Consider the following 22610-nt stretch of genomic DNA (forward strand, 5'->3'; position numbering starts at 1 on the left):
TTTTTTCTGCATTTTTACCCCATAGACAAACAGTACTGTACTATTAAATAAGATAGTTCTTTGAGAATACATTTATATTATCCCTGTTGATTTAATCTGCTAATACATTTCTACATAGAAATAAAAAATAAAATGGCAGCTGGTAGGAGGCAGCGTGCTCAACCATAACTGTACAGTTGTACAGCAACCGGTTCACAGGTGACATACCTCCTGACTGACTGCATGAGCTGGATCTCAGTACATATGATGCTCTGCTAAATCTAAGTATGTTGCTTTCCAGGTAAGTTGTTTTTGTGGTATAGTATGCCGCACCAAGCAGTTCCCCGGGTTAGTTACGTAATCGAAGAGCTAGAATTTTTCTTCTTTTATATTCCTTGTTCCAGCAGTGACTAGTTGATACGGATTCTGTCCCCAGCTCTCTCCGATCACAGTGTTGACGTAAAATCTGTGCGTTAGAGTTCTCTTGCTGTCAGGTCGTCATTTTCCTTTCCACGCAGCACAAATGTGGGTTTTTTTCCTTGCAAAACTCCTCCTCGAACGCTAATCGGTCACATTGCTTGATCTAGGAGTTCCTTTGTGTGGTTTAGTGGTTCAAAATTACAACTCCACGGAGTTGAACTTTAATAGTCGTAAACTCATATTTGGGTCAGCAGTTCATCGCTGGTTATAAAAAAAATAGTTATGCTTGCTTAGTACTATTATATACTGGAAATAATATATCAATAGTTTTGTTTGTGTATGTATCACAATAAAACATTGTGTTTGCATCATAATAAAATTTATGATGCAAATTAAATATTATCGTTTCTTTTTCTAAAATAATTTTCTAATCCTCCTCAATTTGGTGGAAATGATTCAACGGGATTTTCAGCGCATATTTAGTTTTATTATATTCATATATGAGCTTGCTCATGATTTTTTTTAAGCTTTCAAATACTATTATGTTTTCTTTTAAACACACACATTGTGCTTTGATATCCAAAAGAGATTGTTTAAAATAAAATATTTTTCAACAGTAATTAATTTTAAACATATTAAAACTGTTTCAAAGCAATAATGAGTATGACTCTGAACATTCTGAACTATGGTTGTTGAACTGTTTTGACTATGGCTCCGAATATCTGATTACTTTATTATTTTGCATAATTTCATTTTTTCAGTGATACATAACACTTTTGTGAATTTTTCCCCGGATTGAAATTTAATATAAAATTTTTACAGTAAAAAATAAAAATATTTCAGTCAGTTTTTCCACGTATAAATAAAATAAAAGTGTTGTAGATGCAAAAAAAAATATTTCAAAACAATAGTGACTTTTTCTTTATCCAAAGGAAAGTCACTTAAAATTGAAATTCAACGAATACTTGCAGAAAAAATGACTCTTGAAATTTCAATTATTTTTCATTTATAAATTTTACAAATGGAGGATTAAAAATTTAAATTAGTGATTAAAAAAAAGGCGTTTAGCCCTCAGGTTAAAAAGAAAATGTTCATAAATAATTAATTTTTACACAAAAAACGAATGTAAAAACAAGATTTTTCTTATAAGAAAAAATTTTTCCATATAAAAGTAAGATTTTTCATTTAAAAACGCGAATTTGTAATTAGTTTGCATTTCTGCGATAAATGAATTACATCAATAGAATATTTTCCTTTTACTTTTTGAAATTTTTTCAATTGTTTACTATTAATAATTTGATTTGATTTTCATTAATATAAACTAGCAATTAAGAATATTATTTCATGATCAGGTTTAATAGCTTTACATTTTATTTCCCTCAAAGACTAAACCCCTAAATATAGAATACGAAACCTTTTTAAATCAAAACAAATCTTTGCAAACAATAGCTGCTGAACTGTGCATGCAATTTCAGGTAATTAATAACTGACATATAGAAAGATCACAAAAATACTACTGATATTTTTGAAAATTATTAAAATTAAAAGAACTATAAAAGGTTTTAAAACTGTGAGGAAAAAATTGCAAATAATTTTTCTTAAAATTTTTTCTTAATATTTATATTTTTTGTAACTTAAAATACTTAGCTTAGTACTTAATAGCTTATTCTACTTAATATTTTTTTTTAATATTTATAATCTTTATACAATAGTTATATTATTAAGTATTATTTAAATATCTGAAAAAGGATCTCAGTAATTACCTCATTTCCAACTATTAGTAACTGAATAATAACAGGGTCCCACAAGTACCATTATAATTAAAAACTGTTAAAATTTGATTCAAAATTGAAGAAATTGTTATAAATTTTTAGAATTTTCAACATTTCTTCATTTTATCTCAAAGCCGTAAGCTCTCAGAAAGGATCACTTAAATATCTCGAAAAAAGATATCTTCTTCGACCCAAGTGCTCTAGAAGTCCATTACGAGGCAAACCGTTTTCTAAAAGTTTTTCTCCAGAAAAAGTTTTTCCGAAAAAAAAGTGAAAGGAGAAGAAAAAATAAATAAGAGAAGGAAAAAAAAAAAGGTCATGGTAACAAAATAAGACAAAAGCTGTAATTGTATCGTGTCTTCGGCTCCGTGGGTAGGGTGATATAAAATGGTGCGCTAAAACCCATTACCCTCGCCATTTATTCCCGCAGGAATACTTTGATAGCAGCTCCTTCAGGACTTGTTTTCGGAAAGGAAATGCCTTTTGAAACAATGGAACTCACAAGAAAGTTTATTTTTGATGCCTCTTATTTGTATAAATATTATTTTCAATATAGCTTAGATTAAATTCAATTAAATTAATCAAATCAAAACATTTAGTTGAATATTTATAGATAATACATTGTATTGGGTATATTTTTTTCTAATTTCCATTTTGCTATGACAATTTATAATTTTCTGGAGATAATTTATAGGTTTGTAATGTTATAACTGTACCAGAAAGATAACATGAAAAATTTACAGAAATGATTTGCACATTATGCAAAAGACGAACATTTTAATAACTTTTGATCTAATGACTAGTTTTCACGTACTAGTTCTTAATGGGTTTAGGGCCCAATTAATTAGTGTCTGCGATATTTAAAAGTTGCGAAAAAATATGCAAAAATGTACTTTCTCTAAGTAAACATGTATTTTTTCCGGATATATATATATATATGAAAATTACTTATTAAGATAAGATGTAAAATTTATACAAGTTTGCTTCAATAATTATCATTTTTAAGAAGATCCTAATACTTGGTAGGTCCTAATTCCTATTTATTTGTAGCAGTAGGCGTTATGAGCTGCATTAAAGGAAATTTTAGGTTTTCCAGGCCTTTGTTTTTCGTGATTTTCCAGTTCTTGGAAACTTTTTCAATTTATTTGCTTGGAAAGTACATTAATTTAGTTTTCATTCTTTCAAAACAGAAAGGGGGCTGGTGCCAAAGTAAAATTTTCTGTGAGATTAACTGCCAATTTTTATGACACAATCGGTAGTCTATCGCTAGGCATAACAAAACGAACAAAAGGAGAGAAAATGTGGGCTGCATCATAAACTAGTTTTCGAATTGTATCTTGTTCCGACTCAAGTATGTACAACAGGTGTTTTTAAATGCCAATTAGCACAGATGTACTTACTTGTGAATTTTGGCATAAACAAGTAGTAAATAAAAATCATGTCCTTGCTAAATAAATAAATTTTTGAAATATTTCCGTGAAATATTACTTCACATCTTTCTGATTCATTTTGATTATTTCAGATAATGCAAAGTATTTGAATAGGTAAGTTGAAATAAGTTTTGTAAAATAATTAAGTAAGTTAAAATAAGTTTAGTTGCATAGATTTATGCGTCTTAGAATGCAAAGAACTGAAAATGAGTGTTATCAATGACCAACATATACATATATATAATCAATGATTATATATCATCATGTTGTGCCAATGACATATATGATTATTATCATGATTATATATCATAATGTTGTGCCAATGATATATGATTATTAATCATCATGCTGTGCCTTGAACCGATTTTTCTTATAATACTTTTCTTTTTGCTGGATTGTATGACGGTGTATGTAGTAAAAAATCAGTTGTAGATAATCATATAATGTATCCTTTGCAAAATTTCTAACTTTATTGGAATGATAAAAGTTTGCATAAAAAATACGAAGTCAAAACAGTTTCAAGTTACAAAAATCTCCTTCACTTTGCCATCTGTGACACGGACATATTTCTGGTGTCTTGATGCTCACATTGTCACAAAATAAATTTCGCCGAATAAAAATCTCCAGATGTACTTACGATTTGGTAATAATGTAGTAAGTTTGTTTTATTACTTCCAGAGTAGAATCATGATATGATTATTAAGAGATATACGGTTGAATTCACTAACCAAATAACAAAAGAAATATAAGACATGATTAAGATAAATTTCTTGTCTTAGCTCAAAGTTTGTCTTCTAGAGTATTAGAGCAAATATTGTTTTTACCACATTTCTGCTCTTTTAAATTAAAATAAGTAAACTTGGATTCTTAGCATTTTAATATATTTTGTTGTCTTATATATGCTGTTATTAGTTTGGTTTCTTTAAAAAATGAACTGTGACGTATCTGAATTATTCTTAACTTTGAAGATTATATTATTTTTGTGAAATGTTTACATTTGCTTTCAAACTAAACGCATTTCTCTTGGTCCTGGTCTTATTCGTACTACCTATTCTCTTAATTGTTTTAACATCAACACATTGAGTATTTATTAAGTGAATAAATGGACCAAGTGTCAGTCAAAACAATTGTTTCATATTATAATACGGAATTAAACTTTTGAACTGCTGTAAGTGCAGTAGCAGTATCATAAACCTATACAATGTCAATGAAACAGGATGTCACTTGCTACAAAGTTCAACCGTTACTTTTACCGCTGATGATTTTTAATATCGAATTCTACTAAAATCTACAGAGAACTTCTTTCTGCTTTGGTTTTAAAAATGAGGAAATTTCTTTGATTGAAGTTTTCACCATTGAAAGTACTACGGCAGGTTGGGTTTTAAAATAACATTACTAAACAATAAATACTAGGTCACTACACTTCTCACTAGAAGGTTCATCACTAAGGTGTTTTTCTTCATTTTTCCTTCCTGAGAATAAATAAAATAAATTCCATGATAACGACACTTAATCCCAATAACGGGTCAAAATTCTTTTAAATAGAGTCTTCAAACATCGCAAGTCATATTAGAAGCCTCAGTTATAAGATTTGGTATTGAGTAAAATTTGGCGAATTTGGTATTGGATAAAAGTAGCCCAGAAATAATTCTCAGCAATTTTTACTAGGGTTAAGTAAAGTGTAAATGGTTGTAATGCGCGCATATCATAACCTTATTTCTATTACAACTATTGTAAATTATTATTTATTAGCTTTAGCTTGGGAAATAATATCCTAAGAAGTTAAAATATTAACTTAAGGTAAAAAATAAATTAACAACTTCCAATGGGTTTAAAAATAAAACATCTTAGGTAGATATGTGGTAAAACAACGTCAAATTACAATATCGGCAAATATACCTCATTTCAACTTCAAAAATATCTTATAAAAATACCTCTCTTCTACCTCCAAAAATTCTAAATTTTTTTTAAGGGTAAATGAAATCGGATCTATTATTTTCTTATGACAGCTCATATTATCGTGATATTGCTAAAAAGGTTTATATTATAGGGAGAAAAAAACACTTTAATTTCATTGCATGAAACGTAACAGTCGTTTGATTGTTTGGAATACATCTTTATCATATGATGAAAGGAGGGAAAGGTAAAAGAATTACTTAGTTTTCCTCATTTTACAGTAAAATATATTTACAATTTATGTAGACATTATCCGTCATCATAAATTACAGATTAGTAAATTTGATTAAAATATATTTAAAAAACATTTTCTACATATTTTTAAATATATTTTTAGCGAACCTGATTATCAATCTGGCAAAAATTATGCTCTTTTCATTGTCTAAATAATAAAATTTATTTATAGCGAAATAAAATAGTTCTTTTTTACCAAATTTAGTTTGAAAACTAACGATAAACCCCAACGTACTTCACCGTAAAAGATCACCTTAGAGTAAATTACCGCACTGTATACAAATTTAATAACATATTAATTACATTTCTAAAACAGTTTCTAATTATTGAATAAAAGTTTATCTTATAAACTAAATAATTAAATTCTCTGGTGGTTTTATCGAAGCTTTATGTTTATTTTATAAAAGATCATCAGTTTCCCTCTCCTAGATATTAATTTACCTGATCATTTGAGAAATTGCCTGTTATTATCAAGACATTTGGATATTAATTCTGCCTAAATGCGATTAGTAAATTTCATGGACTTAAACAAATATGTCATTTCATGAACACATTCAACTTCAGCGTCATCCATTAAAACGGGTTCGCAAATTGGAACGCAGAAAATAACTGTCCTATGCCTCGAAATAGTTAAATGAATAAAATATAGCTACAAACATATGTTTATATGCTAAAATACCAGAAAATATGTCTGGATGATTAATTTTAATGGCAAATATTTAAAGAAGAACGTTTATATATCATGGCGAATCTCGTAAAATTTTTCTTTGTTAAGGAATTTTAAGTTGACGCGATTTTTTCAACGGAGAGACACATGTTAATTTTTTTTAACAAATTGGAAAAAAAAATGTTTAGTTTTCCTAAACTGAGTCAAACTTTTTTCCTTTGTTTAAAAACGTATATTTTATGAGCAAAAATAGGAAACTAAATTAATTTTCAAGTTCAAAATACTTGAGAAAATGAGAAAATATTAAAAATATATAAAAATTTTTTAAAAAAAATTAACAAAATGTAAACATGAATTTTCAGAATAGTATATAGAGGATAAAATATCTGGTAAAATTACAGTACTGCATGAAATCACATAGCTGGTGAAAACCAACCTAATTCTAGTTATTAAGTTAAAAACATACGGCATTTAAACCATTCATTTTGAAATTTTTCCATACATTTGGTTTACAGAAAATTCCAGTTTTGAAAATTGTAGTTCTTCTTTCCACACATTTATAGAAAATATAAAACTGAAAGGTACATTTAACCGAATGAAAGGTTTTTATGCCATGCTTTAAGAAATTGCGATAAAGTTACTAAATTTTACCACATCTTCCATATTTTATCACATATTATAAAAAATCAATCCCGCAAAGTAAACCGCTTCGTTAAAAATTACCGAGATTTTTGGTGTTTCTGTATAGCCAGAAACATGATAAATATTACCATAATCTCGTAGCTTTGACTATACTTTTTTCCCTTCAGTGTAGAAATTATGGAAAAGAAAACAAGTCTAACAAGTAGGTCTTCCGAAATCGGGATGAAAATTTCATCCCGATTGGAAAATTCATAAGTTACATTACCTAAAAATTAGGTTCAAAATATGAACTAGACAAATTTGTTGTTGAATCTTAAAAGTTCCTTGTAATTTCATTGAAATTTAAAAACTACATTTTCTTTCAATTTCTTCACTGTTACTTAACATTTTTGATCTTGTTAACTGATTCTTCATCTTGTTCTTGATAACTAATTTAGTAACTTTTCAAGTGATTCTTTTGAGTTCGTTTTAATTCCTTTTTTCAAATAAATAAATAAGCAAAATTTGGAGTTAAAAAAATTTAATTGAGTAAAAAAGCAATCGAGCAAAATAATTTATTTAAAAAAAAAGTAATTGATCAAAGTAATTCAGTAAAAAAAAAGTTACATTCATTCCATGATGAGGTATCATGAATACGGAATCATAAGGTGTCATCAATATGAATTATGCTAATCTGTCGTTAATTTTAATTTAACGAAAGGTAACTGATTAAAAAAAAAATTCCGATCCATTTCATAATTAGTTACATATAAATTTGTGCACAACATTTTTTCTATCATTATATTGTTACAACTTTTTCTCAAATTTAAATTTAAATATCCGATTTTTTGATGATGATGATATATATATATATATATGTGACGTATCTGAATTATTCTTAACTTTGAAGATTATATTATTTTTGTGAAATGTTTACATTTGCTTTCAAACTAAACGCATTTCTCTTGGTCCTGGTCTTATTCGTACTACCTATTCTCTTAATTGTTTTAACATCAACACATTGAGTATTTATTAAGTGAATAANAAAAAAAAAAAATTTAGGGTAAATTTAAAAGATAAAGAAATTCTTGGATCAAATAATGCGACAATGCCTTCGTGAAGGACTTTTCCATGGAACTAACACTCAGGTGTGTTACATGGAAAGGAAAACCATGAAAACCTCACATTGATAGCCAAGGGAATTATAATCCAAGATACGTCTCACACTGAGGATATTTTACATCATCACTATGGTAGGTGCATCATACATCCATTCATTTATCTACAGATCGTAATTTTGACCTGAACCAGAGAACGATCATTCTCCTATTCAGTACCCCTTAAAGTAAGATTTATCATGGGAACATGGAGGACTTTGTGACTCAACAGATTTAATGTGCACTAGTCACCATTTATTACACGGGGAGTCTTCGACCTGTGTGTATCAAACTCACGACCTCTTGGACATGGCCCACGGCCCTCCAAAACAGGCTATCTCGGCATGCACTGATTTGTAAATTGTTCTTGTCAAGACAACGAAAGTAAGCTTGGATCCTTTAATCTTTATTTCCCTTTCTTGAGTATATGAACACTTTAAGCAAGCGGCAAACGTTTGAACTAAACCTCATTCATCCAAAGATAAGTCTCTCTCTCTATATATATATATATCCTTGATACAGAAAGAGCTTTGTATTTTCTCGTTAAGAACACAGTATTTCTACAACATTTAAAAATTTAAAAGTTGGCAAGCATAAAAAAGGATACATTTTACGATAAATTTATTAGATAAAGATAATTTCAAATATATAAGTGAAATACAAATAAAATGTGATTTTATTTCTAACTTTTGCCGCACAAAGAAAACTATTTTTATGAGTCATCCGCCGGTATGTTTTCCTTACATGCATTATGCTAATGGATAAAAAATGACATTCTAATGCTTTTGAGAAATATCCATGAGCTTGAATAATAGAATAATGCATAAGAATATTTTACTCAACATGTGGGTTGGTTTTTGCTTCATGGTATATGTTCCTTAAAAAAACAAAATCAGTGACTTAATGGCAGGTTTAAGAATACAAATTATAATATATATTTAAATAGATGCGGATGTATTCTGTTATGGTTTCATGCAGTTTAAACAGAGCTGAATGTAGTTTTACCAATTTCTAAATATTCAAACAGATATATTTGATAAAATTTCAAAGTATAATTTCCACTACGTTTGAAACGCTGAAACAATTTCCATAAATCATTATCGTTGTCAGACCTTTGTTGAGTGTTTTAAATTTTTCTTTAAACTGTAATAAAATGTTAACAACTTAATAATATGATCTCTATAATATGAACCATTTCTGAATTCTATTATAGATTGCAATTATAAATAAAACATGATTTTTTTTTGTATTTTGTAAGAGATTACGCACTTTGAAATTTTGATTTACGGAACACTATAAATGTCTGTTATCAAGAATACGAGATATCATCAATTGCCGAACATTGTTGAAATCTTGGCCATAAATTAAATTTCAACGATACCAAAATTATTCCCACTCCCTTCAATTCAGCACATTTTGATGCCCCGAAACTTCTTCATATGAATACTGATTCCTTTTTTAACGCCATTAGTCCTCCCCCACCTCTCCATGGCGAGGGGAAATGCATTTTACCTTGATTTGTCCCTCACAGCTACTGTGGTTTTTCTTTTTTGGCTTTTAATTTTTTCTTCTTTTGACAGCTGCGGTTTTCATAGTTTTTTCTCTCACCTTTATTTTTTTAATTTCTCGTGTTGGCTACTTTTTGTTTTATATTTCAAATCACTTTTGTTTCCTCTCATTCACGTTTAGAAAACCTTCAAAATGGGCGCCTGTTTTTGAGCGATTGAAACATATTGACTGTTATTTCCTAGTTATGTATTTTTGAATGAATGCTTTTGGAAGCGAAATTTTTTTAATCAGGTAATAGGTTAGCTGTTTTTTTTTAAATCTATAATTGCATCTTAAGAAATTAAATTATGATTTTTAAGTTTCTTTAATGAAACTGTTGTAAAAAATAATAAGTTTATTTGCTTAAAATAACGTTTTGCACTTTTCCGTGAAAAATAAAATGGTTTTGGGGTCTTAAGAATACAACAGATAAATGGGCAAACAGTTTTATTATCTTACTTTATTTTATTTGATTCTCAGGAGTTTGATTGTTTTAATATCGTAAAATAAAGGCCAATTTAAAGTACCATAGTTTAGTTCCATAGAGGAACCTCGTATAAATTTACAACGTCGTAAAAAGAGAATTGGGTTTTTGGTATGCAAAATTACTATTAAACGACATTATTCTTCATTTATAAATTTTTTATTGCTTACATTGGATTAAAGAACAACAGCCTTTTTATCATAAGAATTTGAAATATACACTGAGCAAAATTACAAAAAAGAAAAAAAATCAGTAACTTTTGATTTAATAGTCAGATTTTAATTCCTCAAGATTTAATTTTAATGGATCGAGGGTAAAACCTGAAAGTTGCTAATTAGATTAAACAGACGGCAATTAAAGTTATGAAATCAGACACAAAAACGAATTTTTGAGAAAAAACATAAATTTCTGCCACAGATTTCAAGCATTAACCATCAAAATATGTGGTTAACCGCAATTTGGACAGGTCTCAATAGGACAGACCAGCGGTTGGAAATATGTATAATTTAAAATTTTTTGTATTTTGTCATCTCAAGCACACGGTGCTTTTAAACTCTCAAGAATAATTTGGTAATTTTTTTTCGTTTAAAATTACCTTGATTGAAATGATTAAAAAGTTGTATACCTTATAATTAAAACTTTCTCAACTATTAGTAGATTAAATAACAAAAATATTATAAATTAATATAAAAATATGCATTGTTTTTAACAGACTTATCTTTGGATGAATTAGGTTTAGTTCAAACGTTTGCCGCTTGCTTAAAGTGTTCATATGCTCAAGAAAGAGAAATAAAGATTACAGGATCCAAGCTTACTTTCGTTGTCTTGACAAAAACAGTTTACAAATCAGTGCATGCCGGGATAGCCTGTTTTGTAGGGCCGTGTCCAAGAGGTCGTGAGTTTGATACACACTGGTCGAAGATTCCCTGTGTAATAAATGGTGACTAGTGCACATTAAATCTGTCAAGTCACAAAGTCCTTCAAGTTCCCATGACAAATCTTACTTTAAGGGGTACTGAATAGGAAAATGATCGTTCTCTGGTTCAGGTCAAAATTACGATCTGTGGATGAATGAATGGAAGTATGATGCACCTACCATAGTGATGATGTAAAATATCCTCAGTGTTAGACGGATCTTGGATTATAATCCCCTTGGCTATCAATGGGAGGTTTTCACAGTTTTCCTCTCCATGTAACACACCTGAGTGTTAGTTCCATGGAAAAGTCCTTCACGAAGGCTAATTTGTCGCATTGTTTGATCCAAGAGTTCACTTGGTTTCTGAGTTGGGTTTAAAATTATAAGGTTACGGTGCTGAATATTTATAATTGTTTCTTGAGGCTACGTTTCATATTTTGAGCGTCTAGACACCAAAATCATTGAAAAAAAGTGTTTAATTAATTCCGCTTTTATGTCTGATTAATTAATTGTCTGTACAAATTACTTAGCATATTTACTGTTAGTTTTTTGCACCAATGAGACTGCCTCTTAACAAACTAGAATTCATCGACTAGAACAATTTTTACTTAAAATATCCCTTCTTTGTTTTGCGCACTATGCTATATTTCATAGTTTGCCAAATTCAATATATTTTTTTCAAATTTCCCTCAAAAATTAATGAATTGTATGCTTACCAGGAGTCGATAGAAAAGAAAAAAAACATTATCAAATCCGGTTGTATCATCAATGAGGTAGAAAATATTAAAACATAAAAACTAGTTAAATTGTCGTAAGAAACGGAAAACTTATGGAATGCAGTAAATATTTGTTATAAGTAATTATTATTAATTAACATAAATTATTAAATTAATGCAGCATTTTTTAATAGTGAATCAGCAGATTTTAACAACGCACCTGTTTTTACCTTACTTCGTACTTGCAGCTATCAATGTGCACAATTTTTATACTTTCATTTTTGAAATAGATTTAATAAATATGCATCCTTGCAAACTTTTTTCCTGAAATAAATAAAAAATAATTTACTGAATTCGTGAAGTCTTTCGTTGATGGTGTTTTGGTTGAATAAAATATTTTCTTACTACATGTGAATCATAACAAAATCATCTCTATTTATTTATTATAGTAAGTATCCATTATAGTTAATACTTAACTCTTTCTGATTCGAATTCTTTCTAACATGAAAAAAGTAAATGGTTATCACAAACATATTTTTTTTAAAAAATTATTTTAAAATATATTTTCTAATTATGTCACATTTAATTCGAGAGGGACGGAAAAATTCAAGTAGAAACCAAACTAGCAAGAAGTAATCAATCTTAACTAATGTTTCTCCCAAAATCTTTATATATTTGGCGAGTTCCCATTTCTTCTATAATTGCATTAACCCACACAAATTGCATTAAGTTGACCCCGGAAAGTAAGAAATAGTGTGGAAATCCTTTCTAAAGAAAAACTTGTCTTTTCCCTTGCTTCGCCAAATCTTTCGAGCTGTTTGGAAGATTTAATAAGGATTAATTGAATATGAGGTGATGCCGTCGATGTTTAAAGGTATCTATGATCTTAAGAATAATGTTTTTAAAAATCTGAAGAAAAGAAAAAGCATTAATTTTATTATAAGAAGAAGACATTTTCATTCTTCAAGACTTAAAGAAGGGTAAATATTGACATTGTTTATCATTGTTTTCGACATTTTTGCAGATTATTGTTACTTATTGAAGAAGTGTTACTTATTATCCGATTGAAAACGAACTTTATTCTCTCCAAAAATATACAGATATGAAATAACAGTCGACTTATTTCATGCAATTTAAAAATAGGCCCCCATTTTCAAGACTTGTCAGTAGTGAATGTAAAGAAACAAAAATGATTTGAATAAAAAAAAAACATACAGTTTTGAAAGAAAAATGGAAAAATTAAAGGGAGAAACAAAACTAGAAACAAACACAGAAGTCGAGAGAGAGAAAAAAAGATGAAAATCAGAACGAAAAAAAAAATCCATGGAAGCCGAAAGGCAAACCAGGGAAAATGTATTCTCACCTGTTTTTATTTTAAATCTTTTTTGTTTCTTCATATTCACTACTGGCAAGTCTTGAAAATGAGTGCTTATTTTATGAATTGCTTAAAACATGCCGACTGTTATTTCTTATTTGTATATTTTTTAAGTGAATGATTGCTACTTATGCAATGAATAGTACTTTTAATGACTAAGTAGAACGAAATATTATGTGATAATAATTATGAAAATATGTGATATCATGTGATAATAGCTGTACAATTATGTGACATCATATGATAAAAATTATGAAAATGTGTGATATTATGCGATAATAATTATAAAATTATGTGACATCATGTGATAAAAATTGTGAAAATGTATGATATCATGTGAAAATAACTGTAAAATTATGTGACATCATGTGATAAGAATTATGAAAAAAAATGTAATAATAATAGTTTTACATACACGGTAGTAATAAATAATAAACGTGTACTTGAAACGCGTTCATTTCTTTATTTTTTTAATCTCATTTGGTGTCAAGTCACTGAGAGGCGAAGCAATAGTATGTCTATTTCTGTAATTGACTTCTGATTCATTTACGTTGCTTTTCACTTTAGACTGATAATAACTTTGAGGCGAGGAAAGTAAATGATTTGTAATAAAATTTTTAAATTTTGTAGTAATAGAAGCATTTGATGCAAGTTAGCAATTAGCGTCATAGAAAAGAAACTTTGTTTTTTGAAGCTGAATAGTTAATCCACAAGACTAAAAATAATTTGATTGCAAGCATCATAGACGAAGAATTTTTTACTCAGTAGTAAAAATGGCTTAAATTTTAGTAGACCTATCTTTGTATCCCGAATTATTAGAGATAGTTTTGTATATGCTAGTTACATAGTATAAACCTTAAAAATACTGTTTTTCTTTATCAGATCTGCTTTTTCAGAGTTGAATTGGTTATATGGATAAATATATATAGGTGATTATCACAACTAAATTCTATATATCAATCAACGCACAAATCATTGGTTTGTGTGTTTCGTAATTGTTAGCGGTTTCTGAATATACATTTTCGTACTGATTTAAAAGTTCGAAACGTATTTTTTATTTCAAATTATCAAATATGGACTTGTTTGCTGATGATTTCAAATATCTATCAGATACAGTATTGTGTCTAAATATCAAAGATATAAATTTTATTAAGTTTTTGATTTGATATTTTTGACAAGTTGAGGATCAAATCGTTGATACTTTTTCTGTCTAAAATACTTTCACAAGCTTGATCAATCAAGTAAGCTACTTTGAAATTCTCAAAATCGATTGTCCTCATACTTACCAAAGGAATTGTTTTAAATATTAGAAACAAAAAAATGCTAGAAAGAAACCTTTTAATGGTTTAAAATTATCAGTTTTGAAATAATAAGATTCTTTAAAAACAACTCAGTGCTACAGGACAAACAGTGTGTGAAAAAAAAAACAAAAAAAAAAACTCTTTCAGTCATTTTCAACATATTTAACCTCCAAAACTCGATCATTTTTGTATAGGAAGCAGTTTGGGAAGGATAGCAAATCCAAATTTGTTCGAGCTTGGCGGTAACATCTGCTTACCGTCTTGGAAACTGGTATGAAAGCCTAAAAATATATGAAAAATAAGCGTAAATGAAATAAACATATACACCAAAATAAAGTAATAACCAAATTAGAATGTTAAGTTAACGTAACAATACTTAAAAGTTGGGCTATAATTTCCCTTTCGACTTAGAGTTTTGGATATGGAATATAATAGTTTCCGAATATAACGATATTTATGTTACTGAATATTAACTTTATATGTCAACCCAAATATAGCGACCAGTAGAATTCCAAACATAATGATATTGGAGATTTCGAATGTATCGTTATATGCGATTTCAAATAAAATTGAACATGTTTTTTTCTAGAATTTCTTTCTTTCTCAGATATTCGAAGAAATTTCTATCAAAATCAAGCTCAGTTTTACGGCAGAGAGAACAAAATGCAATGAATGCAAATAGAAAAATGAAACATGCTGAGTCACTACAAAGATTCATTGAGTATAAAATCTTATCCAAAAAATCCAGTTTCTATTTTCGTGTGGCAGAATTTTCAGGAATATTTCTTTCTTTGCACGTACTTCGTTTTCCTTGGATATTTCTTCAATACTTCCTCATATTGAAAATGCTTCCGCAAAACTTGGAGATTCTGGCAATCGAATATTTCTCCTCCAGTTCATACTCAAGAGATAGAATTCACTGTTCAGTGTCAATGTTGACCTACCTCTCAGTCAGAAGTTTTGAATTTTCTGAATAAATGTAAAGGAAAGAAAATATGGAAACTTAGACAAGCAAAAGAATTCAATCTGAATACTTTAAAAATTTGTTTTATTTTTCATTGTAAAAATTGTATGTTGGTATTAAAAGCAACAATTAAATTCAATGTAAAAACAATTTAGGCAAATATCAAATATGCTAAACAACATGAGGATTAAACTAGGAAGGAGATTACAAAATAGCATTTTTAATTTGAGCAGTTTTATGTTACGGTTACCAATTACGTAACGAACAATTGTATAAGTCACAGTGGTGAAGCATCTATTGAATAAAATTAACATCATTAATTTTTAAAGGAAAGCTGATTTTGCATTATTTGTACGAAAAAAGCCGAAAACAAATTCCTATGTTTCGAACAAAATAAAAATTAAATACTGCATTAACCCTAAGGGTACCCTCAAATTATGTATTCCTTATAAAGTATTGATACAACTATTGATACTACTTTAGTATGTATCATGTTAATTAGAGTTAAAAATCTATTACACATAATAAAATTAATTTGAAATTTTAATGATTTAAATTATCTTGATTACAATTTGATTCCATAATATTAAGTAACACAATAACTGAAACTAAACATGTGAACTAAGTGAAACTAAGATCACTCACCAGGGCGTCATATCTAAACCTTCTTCACCTTGCAACTGCTAGGCAACGCTTCAACTAACTCCTAAAAGGTTGCAACCCCTACAGCAAGAGGAAACTTCGCCAAACTCACCCTTTGGCTCATTTTATCGATATTTTTGGCGCACTTACTATTTTGGGACTCCTTGCTCTGCATCAGTATTTTATTGTATTATATTACTTGTATTATATCCTCGTTTATGAGAAATAATAATTGTAATCAAAACTACTCATGTACCACAACTTTTCAAATCGTCAATGTATCCCCTTTTGACATGACGTTCGGTATACCAGACATCTTCATTAAGGGGAAACAACACAAAATAAGCCAGTAAAAAAGAAGGAAATTTTAATGAATTTTTCGCTTATTGCGATAAACAATACATTTTCCCATCTTATTGCATACATTTAAATCTTCATTTTACAATTTTACAAATAAAACTCTTAAAAAGTGAGAGATACTACACTACAATGTCTATAACTTAATTATTAGTTATCTATAACTTTCTCTGCTCATAAATATAGAAAAAATATTTCACTCTGATTCCATTTTTTCTAAACAGCTTGAATGTAGTTTTAATTGCACATAGAATGAAAAAAACAACTTTTTTCACAAAATGACAGTGTTATGGGATGTAAAAATGAAATAAAATAAATTATATTTTCGTGGATTAATCGATTCCAGTCATCCCGATTAAAAACTCTCTACCTTCAAAGAAAACTATATTTATTGGGAACATTGTGTCTAAGTTTTAAGTAAATCTATTGAAAATTGCATTAGTTAGAGATGCAGCAAGAACGAGACATATAGTTTCGAGTAAATTGCATTTGAGTTTGTTTGATTATTGGGTAAAAATTTTTAATCAATAATCCTTATAAATACATAGAAACTTTCAGCATACTATCATACATCAATGCCAGGTTCATAAGATATTTCTTTTCCGTCACTTTTAGTAGTTTCAATTGCTAGTCTAGCCCTTTCTCTTGTAAATTTGCCTTACATACTTTTAGAGTAGCAGCCAAAGTTCTATGGTCATTTTCATTGCTGGCTTTGCTCTATTTTCTAAATTTTCCCAAACTGTCAATAACACGCTACAATCTACATTAAAAATTAACACCGCTACATAAGTTGCAATTTCAATAATTTTTTTATGAAAGTGGCATTAATTGTTTTTCTTACAGAATTTAAATAAATTATTTAATAAAATTATTAAAATGATTGTATTTTGCTAAAATGTTTTGATAAGAGTGAGCAAATTCATTAATCAACTGAGAGCACAAGTTTTGTTCTGTCACAGCGTGTCCTGCGACGCTCACCATGATCAATCTATTATGCTGTAACTTTACATTTTCAGAAAAATCAGTTCTATTTTTTGGTATAATAATCTTATAAGGATAAACTTTCAAAAAATTCAATAATTTCTTATATAAAGTTGCAATGCTATATAAGTTGCAATTTCAACCATTTCTAATGAAAGTACAATAATCTCATAAGGCTTTCAAAAAATGCAATAATTGTTCCGTCTTTTTTTTAAATAATTTTATTGTGCTGTTCCACCTTAATATCTGTTACTAGCAGTAATTTTTATTCTCAGTAGCTCTATATTCTAATTAATAACTTTGAAATTCTGAACTATTCTGCACTGGACGGAAAAAGTTGGTTTATTAAGACAACTAATTTTATTCATTATTCACATAAAATAAATGTGGTTTACAAAAGAAAAAATATTTCACAATTAAATTTCATAATTCTGACTAAAGATGAAATATATATTTAAGTACTAAAAATAGCAGTTACACCAAATCTAAACATTTAATTGAACAAAAAGTATACTCTAATTTAAATTCAAGTATTGTAGATTTTCTTATTAAATTAAAGAATAAATTTATTTAAATATTTATATTTCCAAATGCCATTCAATTCAATTAATTATATCGTTAGCTCTTTTACGCAGAAAATGTAATCCTCAACGAAATTAAAATGCACTTTGTATGTATTTGAAGAATAAAGTAATTGATTGAGAAATAATTTTTAGATTTACTAAAACTTATTTTTTGATAAAAAATAATCTTATTCTCAAGAATATTTTGATTAATACCTTTTAAAAATTATTTGTTCAGTTGTTAAGTAACTTGGTATAAAATATGTCTCATCCAATTCAATAAGGATTTTTAAATTTGAATTTGAGATTTAATCTTAACTTTTTTTTATCAGCACTACACTTATAAAATGCACAGAAGATAATTTGATTATATGAAACAAATAAAAGTACAGCAAAAAGAATTGAAGGGCAAATTGAATAAAATGAAAATTTTGGTGTTATTTTCTTCAGTACAAGTTTAATTAAAGATGTGACTTCACACCAAAAGATTAAAGTATTAATTTATAAAGTACGTAATTACGTATATTTTCCTTTTAAATAATATTTACTTAATAAATGTTTTTTATTTTGCTGGACAAATTGAGAAATGTAATGAAAGTTTTTTTTACTTGAAATAAATGAATTCTCTTTCCTGTTGCAGTGTATTTCATTCAGTAGGAGATTTTTAGGTATTGTTTTCAGGATGACCAAAACTCCCTGAAATCTCATTCCAAAATCAAAAGAAAAAAAAGGAAAAAAAAGAATAAAAGGGTAATATTAAAAGATAATACTCAATCTAACAAATTTTAATGCATCTTACCATCAATAATGGTGTTTACTTATAGTTAAACACTACTTTACACCTAAGTGGTGTTGTGAAATAACACTGTTAATTCCTTGTTGTTTTGTGTATAGTTAAACACCAGGAATGTTTCTTTTCAAAATTTTTGGTACAACTTATCAAATTTTTAGTGTTTAGTGACCCTTAAATATATAAATGGGATAATATATGATACGCATAATAATCAGTAAGGATATCCTACGACGCAAGTAAGAACAGTTTGCTTAAGATGCATATACTTTCTAATTTGTAAAATAAACCTAGTTCGTAAATCAAACATACGCTTACCAAGGAGAGACTATTGAAAAAGTATAAGGATTAACAGAAAAAAAGCGGATAGAAATTAATTGCTTTAAAATAACGTAATGTAGTTGACTTAAAATAAAAAATTAAATTAAAATTATCCTTTTACGCAACTAAAACGTGAAATTTTTTTTTGAATGATCAAATTTTGTTTTTCTAGATGTATAGCAGAGTGCAAAACAAAAACTGCATCGCGTCAGTTCGTACAATTTGTAGTTACTTCGTGCACGCAATAAAATTGGTGTACCGGAAAGAGAAAAAAAATCACGTGTGGTTGGTGTGAATGTGCTTAAGTTTGGTGTAATTATTTTCCGTTATTAATGTTTTATTTAAACTTTTAAAGCATATATATATATATATATATATTTATATACCGAAGAGCCATTACATTAGGACCCCTAATCCTCATAGAACAATCCCTGACGTCTGTAAGCTACTTGAATATAGTTGTAGACCAGGTTCGCCCATTCATGGCAACAGTCCTAGATGCGGGGGATGGTGTTTTCCAACAGGATAATGCACCATGTCATAAGGGCCGAATCGTCTTGGATTGGTTCGAGGAGCATTCCAGTGACTTTCAAGTCATGTCTTGGCCTCCAAATTTTCCTGATCTTAATCCAATGGAGCATTTGTGGTCCTACTTGGAAAGCCGAATTCGTGCTGCCACGCTACCTCCTTGCAATGTTAAGGAATTGCAGGACCAGTTGGTGAGCTCCTGGTACCAGATACCTCAGACTACCTATCAGCACCTTGTGGTATCAATGCAACGGAGGGTGCTAGCAGTTTTGAGGGCTAAAGGTTAAAGTTGGTCCTACATGTTATTAGCAGGGTGGTTATAATGTAATGGCTTCGGTGTATATANATATATATATATATATATATATATATATATATATATATATATATATATATATATATATATATATATATATATATATATATATATATATATATATATATATATATATATATATATATATATATATATATATATATATATATATATATATATATATATATATATATATATATATATATATATATATATATATATATATATATATATATATATATATATATATATATATATATATATATATATCTATATATATATATATATATATATATATATATATATATATATATCGGTAACACTAAAAGAGTTGATATATATATATAAATCAACTCTTTTAGTGTTACCGATGTTTAGCAGATACATTTCATTAAAAGTTTCCTCTATTTTTAAAGTACATATAAATATTTCTTAATCCATTTAAACATTATTTTATCTTAAGCATTGGGCAAATTTTATTAAGATATAAAATACAGTTAAATTAAAAGAATTTTTTTTAAATATTTTGATAAATTAAATCGCTCTTCTAAATCTATTTATTAAACTTATTACACTGTGAAAAATTCCGGACCAAATTACGGTATAAAGAACAGGCACTTTGGATGCATCATCCGTAAAATCCATTTTACAGTGAAATATTACCTCTAACGCATATTTAATGTAATATAACGTAATTTTTCAAATAATATACATTGAATTAGAGTGATGCAATGATTTTACTGTAATTAATATTGTAAAAATTTCGGCATAGAAGATTTTTTTTCAGTAACATTCTCCAGCAAATCTTAATTATACAGTAGAAAATACCGACAACCTAGGTGCGGGATCTTTATACCGTAAATTGATACGGAATTTTTTTGCCATGGCTTTCAATTAACCATAAAATTGATTTTCTGATTGTTTCTTTGTCAATTTTTTGAAGAAAAAAAAATAGTTAAACTAACACATTTTCTGTAATCGGGTTTCCAATGCCACTTACCAATACTAGCAAGCCTGCTTGGCGAAACCAAGCTAATTTAAGGCAGATGGTTATTTTTCTTCTGGTTCAGTGGTGCCATCTGTGGCTAAGAATACGAATTCAGATACACACACGTCACAGCCCGGACCTATTCATACATCCATTCATTCATCCACACATCGTAATTTTGACCTGGACAAGAGAATGATCAATCTTCGATTCTCTACCTCCAGAGGTATTGATTTGTTATGGGAACTGGAACACATTTTCATAAAAGCAAATCTACTATAAAAACAATATAGCTTTGTTTTGAAAATTAATTATCAATATAAAAATAATGTTTTTCAAGCTAACTAGAAAAAGTTTACAATCTTTCTAGTCATTAACTACGAAACATTTCAGTTTGAGCACTTAGCATTCAGCATTTTGCTTATACTTATTGTTTAATAATTCTCATTGTTTCGTGTCTCAAAATGCTTGACTAGGCTACATATTTTATAATGGTACATTTCCACTACTTAGATTTAATGTATATACAATACAGAAACTTGAAGTGATGATTATGTATAAGCATTACATTGTTGCTCAAGTATTAAATTTTAATTTCCCAATGGATCACATTAGATGCTACATTGAAAACTTTATAATTTTTTTATATCTTACTAAGCCGAAATTCAATTTCTTTCTCTGCGGGCAAGACTTCAATTTCCTTCTTTCCTTCTATTTCCTGCAAACTTATGAAAAGAAGGCTTTATTACTTCCTTTGCAAAACTGCAAATAATGAGAGTCTAAAAGATATATTCCTTTTTAAAAAACAAAATTCTTTATTTTTTCCTTACCAATGCGAATGATTCTCATAAGGTATATATATATAAGAAAGATTTTTTCGAAAATAATAAATGTTTTTATAAAATAACTTCGGAATTATTTTTTCGGCATTTCTTTTCAATAAAACTAGAACAACATATTGCAAAAATATTTTTATCTTAACCTTGTCATCACGCATATAAATGTAAAATACGATATTTGAGGATGGAAATATCGTATTTGCAAACAAGTTTGAACGCTAAAATTTTTTATAAAATATTTGTTCCCCATTTTAGCGCTTATGCTTTTCATTGAATAAATAGAAATAATATTTTATATCAATTTAAAAATATTAAATATTTTTGCACAACTTTTTATGTATTCCCCATCCTTACAAGGTAAATAGTATTTTGTTGAAATCGCTTTGAAATTTCAACGAAATACATTATGTTATAAAATTTACAGTTACGTGAAAAAATGAGAAAAGTATTATTATCTTGATATAACATCTAAAATATAGGCATTTTTAAATTTGTTTTTACATTTAAAAATAAAACGACTTCAGTGACGCAGACGCCCCATGGAAAGTTTTAAAAATCGGTTCATTCATACATCCTTTAATTTATCCACGGATCGTAATTTTGAAATTAACCAGAGAATGATCAATCTTCGATTCATACATTGATTTGGAGGACATTGTGACCAAACAGATTTAACGTACACTAATCACCATTTACTACACGCTCTTCTGTCCGCGGGGATCGAGCTCACGACCTCTCGGATATA

The 22610-nt window shown here is 28.2% G+C and overlaps 1 long non-coding RNA gene across 1 annotated transcript; it reads right to left on the reverse strand.

Moving 5' to 3' along the window:
- Positions 1 to 14596: 14596 nt before the first annotated feature.
- On the reverse strand, positions 14597 to 16565 carry LOC139426957 (uncharacterized). The gene is made up of 2 exons (XR_011638097.1): positions 16186 to 16565; positions 14597 to 14857 (listed from the first exon to the last, which is right to left on the reverse strand). It is a non-coding gene; the product is annotated as an uncharacterized lncRNA (long non-coding RNA).
- Between the last annotated feature and the right edge of the window lie 6045 nt (positions 16566 to 22610).

The sequence above is a fragment of the Parasteatoda tepidariorum genome, chromosome 1 (assembly GCF_043381705.1).
Source record: "Parasteatoda tepidariorum isolate YZ-2023 chromosome 1, CAS_Ptep_4.0, whole genome shotgun sequence".
NCBI classification, from domain to species: Eukaryota; Metazoa; Arthropoda; class Arachnida; order Araneae; family Theridiidae; genus Parasteatoda; species Parasteatoda tepidariorum.